The sequence below is a fragment of the Rattus norvegicus genome, chromosome 8 (assembly GCF_021556685.1).
Source record: "Rattus norvegicus strain SHRSP/BbbUtx chromosome 8, alternate assembly SHRSP_T2T, whole genome shotgun sequence".
NCBI lineage: Eukaryota > Metazoa > Chordata > Mammalia > Rodentia > Muridae > Rattus > Rattus norvegicus.
Window position 1 is genome coordinate 111,288,901 of NC_141541.1, and position 6,000 is coordinate 111,294,900.

Consider the following 6,000-nt stretch of genomic DNA (forward strand, 5'->3'; position numbering starts at 1 on the left):
GAAAGACTCTGCCACCCTACAGTAATACCCTGAACTAGCGACCAGGCTTTACCCAGGACCTTTGTTGGGGACATTAGCTCAAACTGTAGCATCATCTGGTCCTTGACCTTCTACTTCACAAATGGTTTCTTTTCTACTTAGCACACATACACACACCTGCCTTGTGCCTTCACGGATAATCTTGTCTGTGTAACGTTCCATGCCTCCTGCAGTCTAGACGAAGCTCTTAAAGAGGTTCTTCAGGATCCTTAGTCTCCGCTTTCAGTCTGCCCCCATCAAGGCTGCACTCCCCCACCCCCAGGTCATTTATACCATATAACATGAGTGTCAGATGAGCAGATGGGGGGGGGGCGGATTTCACATTTGACCACATAAGGGACAGAGCCTGCTGTGAGCTTGGGTGTGTTTTCTAAGCAGCTGGCCATGCTTGGCCCTTGAACTTCTTGACACCAGGACTATCCAGTTGGCACCCCAACTCTGTCATCATCTTCCCCAGCTCTCTTGCACTCTGACCCTGCTTGCCCTGCCCTCATCCTCCACTCTACCCTCTCCCCAGCTTCCCTTGAACTCAGTTCTAGTCAACAGTTCCTCCTCCTTGCCGGGCAGAGTGTTCTGTGATATCTTCTTTATCAGAAGAACTTCAACTTTGCCTCCTGGACTCCTCAGACTTGTTCTATGCATGGTTTGTTCTGCCAACGACTTTCCCAACTCCCAGCACCTCTCCCTGCCTTCCTGTTAGAGTGAGTTGCCACCTCTTCACTCCATTCAGTGTCTGCCCTGATGTGGGATCAGGGTCTTTACTCCCTACGGTAATGGCTCCCTTTGCAGGCCCCAGACACCATAGGTGCCAAATTCAGGGACATTCTCTTAAACTGCCTTCTGTAACTTTGACTTTTCTTTTTTCTTTTCTTAAAAGATTTATTTAGGGCTGGAGAGATGGCTCAGTGGTTAACCAGAGGTTCTGAGTTCAAATCCCAGCAACCACATGTTGGCTCACAACCATCTGTAATGGGATCCGATGCCCTCTTCTGGTGTGTCTGTAGACAGCTAGAGTGTACTTATATGTAATAAATAAAAAATCCTTAAAAAAGGGGGTGGGGTGCTGGAGAGATGGCTCAGTAGTTAAGAGCTGACTGACTCCTCTTGCCAAGGTCCTGACTTCAATTCCCATTAACCACATGGTGGCTCACAACCATCTGTAATGGGATTTGATGCCCTCTTCTGGTGTGTCTGAAGACAGTGACAGTGTGCTTATATACATTACAATAAATAAAATCTTTTTACAAAAGATTTATTATATACAGTATTTATTATATACAGCCCAACTTTGACTTTTCAAATTCTATTTTTAATAGTTGTTCTTAAATGCTTGAACCTCCCTGGTAGCCCACCACCCACCAGAGGTAGTGAAAAAGAAAGGTTATTAGCATATGGGGGCAGTGGGCCGGTATAGAAATTGTTTTATGAAGCAAATCCCAACTGTGTTGTCAGAAAACCAGCAGTTCAGGTTATAGGAATCAGCAGCTGCAGCTCGGTCCACTTGAAAACACTCTACGGGTACACCAGCAGTCCAGTTCAGTAGAGTTGGGATAGCAAACGTGAGTCATCAGTGGTGGCACGACCTAGCAGAGACATCCAGGCCTCAAGCAAATCTTCACAAATCAGCAGAAGAGAGCAGGACCACCAGGAACGCCAGAAGTTTTTTGCCATGAGTGAAGCCAAGATCAGCGAAGCTTCAAGACCAAGAAGCGTTGCACAGTTGTGCAAGCAAGCCAAACCAAGCCTTTGTCACCGTCCATTGAGTCCTAGTTATATTCCCCCCAAACATCATGTGTCCTCCACAGGGCTTGCTGCACCACAGGTCTTACCTCAGCATGTGAGTCTGCCTTAGCAAAACTCCACAAGTCAATGTCAGCCCGTATCACTCTGCCAATTGGCCTGCCTGAATCCTCGTTAGCGGCAAGAAGCTGCAGGAGCCTCTATGGAGTCACAAGAAATGGAGCTCAACGATGCATGTAAAGCAAACCAATACATGTGTGTCGTTAGTGAAGAATTCACACACCCTTTCACGTGCTTGCTTTAGCAAAACATCCTTTCACCTGTGTCTGCTTCCATGAAACATTCCTTCATGTGTCTGCTTGAGCAAAACGTTCTTTGATGTACCTGACTGTCCAAAGAAACCACAGGTTTCCACTGCAGCCTTCCTTCCACACTTAGCTCTTCTGCTGCTCAAGTGTCCACCTTCCCTTCCCCCAAATTTTAGATTCCTATGGTTCCTATGTCAGTCTTGAGCACCTGCCCATCAGTGGTCTTTTCTGTGCTCAACAGCTCTGCAGGACCATCCGGCACCCCTCTTCCCCAACACTATACCCTCCACAGGGCCACCAGGACGCCACCCTTACCACTTCATAGTGCTTCCTGAGCCATCTGTGGGCAGAACTTGTGTTCTCTTGACAGTTCTCACCAGACTCCATTGCCCCAGCCTGCTTTCCCACAGCCCCACCCCATTTTTCCTACCCCCACCATTAGTTATACATGTTTTTTTATTATCTGTTTAGATAATCACTCAGGCTCTAAATTGTTATGGGAGCTGGTTTTGTTCAACCAGTGATACAAAGGATCATGTGAACTAAGGCGTGTGTGTGTGTGTGTGTGTGTATGCGCGTGTGTTTAGAGAATATATGTATGTACTGTCTATTGTTGTCTTTCCTGAAACAAAGGACCACTCCACCGCTCTGCAATTTCCTGTAGCCTAGAATTTATTAAACATTACTTCTCGCTGAGAAAATACACTTATGGAATTCAATATTCTAAAAGTTTGTATTGGCAAAAAACAAAACCAAACCAAAAAACCTAAATATATTCCAAAGGCTTAGAGACAGGGCTAGCAAACCCCCAAATGGAGATGAACTTTTATCCTCAATGTTGACCTGCAGAGGGAGCCATGTATAGAGGTTTGTCCTTATTTGTTTTATGAAAACCCTGCTGGTGGGGGCCTTTCCCACAGCTTGTCTTTATGGCACCACTCCCACTCTGGCCCGTAATTACTCAGCTGACACTGTACAGCTAGTCCCAAGAGTTGCTTTCGTAGTAGGAGTAGAAACTTCCGCACATGACCCTGATCTCTGCATCCAGGCCTGAAACCACAGGGCACCTCCTGGGGTTGGGCTGCAACCTGTGGCTGGGAGCCACTGAGGAAATGGCCTGTGACCTGACATCAGTCATGTACTGCTTCATCAGCTCTCTCACAAAACATCACCTAGAATGCTGTTCTAAAGAGTTGACACTGCTGGCTGACCTTCCCTGGGGGTGGTGCTAGGCCTACAATGTGAGTTTCCAACAATGGCCTATCTCCACACTACCTCAGAAATCGGGTTCCTTGTAACTTTTCTTTTTTTGGAGTAAAATGAATGCAGGGTACCTTGTTACATAGTTAGCAAATACACTTTCTTACCAGGCACAGGCTACTAAAAAGTTGCTTTGAAATTGTTTACTGGTGTACTTGCTACAGTAAGCATTTGATTTCTTTCCTGTTTGAAAGAAAATGTCAAACTCTGAATATAGGCTCAGGATTTATGGCTGGGTCTATAAAGTCTTAACAGTAAGAAGAATAAAACTAGTTTTGAAGGCCTTTTCCTATTACAGCAACCCTATCTTTCAGGGATATTTTAAAATACTATTCCTCTTGTTAACTGCCCTCAGAGGGACAATAATCTGCTGTGTTCCTCAGCTCTGACCTTACCCACCAATGGAGAATGGGCTTAGGTCTTAAAATTCAGTAGTTGTATTTTCTTTAATAAAGGTGGTACTTACTTATTTTGAGGCAGAATCTCATTAAGTAGCCCTGGCTGTCCTGCACTCCCTGGGTTGATCAGGCTGGCTTTGAACTCACTGAGATCCTCCTGCCTCTGCCTCCCTTGAGCAGGGATTAAAAGTGTGTGCCACCACTGCCCAGCCCCATAAGAACTGCTTTTGTCAAGAGTATTTTATGACAGCAGAAAAAGGAACTCAGACACTGACCAGCTCCCTCATTGTGTCCCTAGCAGTAACTTAGGCCCATGAAGGTTGTTTTTCCTGTGTTTGTTCAATCCTTGGTCAGACTCCTTCCTGGTCTTCCTAGGTCAGGTTCCTTGGGTCACATTCAGTCAGGAGCTTGGAATCTGTACCTTGCCTTGAAAACCATCTTGAAACCCAGACATAGTTACAACACATTTCTGTAACTCCAGAACTCTAGAGGCTGAGGGAGAGGATCTGAGGTGGGCCAGACTGAGCTACATGGAAACGTCTTGTCTCACCAAAACAAATAGAAAACACAAAAGGGGGAAATGGCAGTCCGAGGGAAGAGGGTGGCCCAACCCAAACATTTCTGGGAGTTTCAGGCCTGGGTTATGAGTTTCCCTTTCAGATGAAGACCTCAAACTTCACAAGGCCTTCATCATCCTTGCAAGTTTCCTACTGCTATGGTTAGGATCTGGAATATTGCCACAAAAAGGCTCATGTGTCTAAGGTTGTGATGCTGCTTGGGAAGGTTCAGGAACTTTGGGAGGTGGAGGAGACAGATCGCTGGGCATGTTCGTGGGGACTGTAACTTCTCCCTAGTGCCCAGTGCCTCTCCTTTCCACCCCTCCCCCCACCTCTCCGACTCCCATCTGTGTGAACTGCTGCTCTCTACAGGATGCTCTCTGCCAGAATGTTCAGCTGTGCCTCAGGCAAGGGAGCTAACCCAGTAGGAACTGAAATTTCAGAACCTGTGAGCTAAAGTCATCCATTCTTCCTTCTACACTATTCCATCATTCATTTTGTTGGAGTGGTGAAAAGTCAGTTATACTTTGTCTTTTCATAAACTTACAACTCCTTCCCTTTCTCCTCTACCCCTCCCTCTCCTCCTCCTCCTCCTTCCTTCTCTCTCTCTCCCTCCCTCCCTCCCTCCTTCCCTGTCTCCCTCCCTGTCTCCCTTTCTCCCTCCCTCTCTCCCTCTTTCTCTGAGACAAGGTTTTATTCTGTACTTTAAGCTGTCCCGCAGTTTTCTCTATTATCCAGGCTGACCTCAAAACCTTCCAAGAGAGCCATGCCTGGCTCCCTTTATCCCTTTCAGCTTCCCCTCATTCTGGAGACCATAGGAGACACCAGAAAACATATCTTTGCTTTCTGTGCTACCAGATGTATGGGTCTATTGGTGTGTTTTGTGATGCTGTAGCATGATGCAGTGGGAGGGGGTGCCTTAGCATCCCCCTCCCCCTAGGTACCAGCCATACGACGGGTTTAGTATGAAATGAAGTTTATTTGGGGTATGAGAAGGGGAGAAGGGAGTGTGGGAAAGAAAGGGGACAGAGAGGGACAGAACAGGAGAAGGGAAGAGGCTGACCAGGAACACATGGAGAGACAGAGGGGGAGGAAGAGAAAGAAAGAGGCCAGAGAGAGAAAGAAAAAGAGGCCAAGCAGTCCTTTTATAGCAAACTAGGCTCCTACCTGGCTGTTGCTAGGTAACTGCTAGGCAGAGCCTAGATGAAATGCTAATACCCATATGTGTTCACATCTCCCTATCCTAGGTTTGGGAAAGCATCCCAGCCTGAGAAAGGCCAGTCTGCAGTCTGATCCATACTCCCTCTTGCTTTCTCAAGGACTATTTTCTCTATTAGATCTGTGGCCTCAAACTGGAGCAAACATCATAGACACCTGAGAGTCTGTTTAGAGTCCTGAGCCTCACCTTCGACGCTGGAGCCTGCCAGCTAGCTTGTCCACTGTGTCAGGCTGCTGCTGCTGTTAGTCGGAAGACCACAATGGCCGCAGTGCAACAGTTGGCAGTTTTTACTACATAAAGTCTTGAGAGAATTTTTTCCACTGTACACATTTTATTTACAGTTTTATACACTGTCTAAATATGGGTAGGACTGCTTTTCTACTTGAGCCATTGTAACCAAAGCAAAATAATCTAAGAAATACTAAGTATTAAAGTACAGCATAAAGATACAAAAGCAGACAACTAATTCTAGTTAGGAA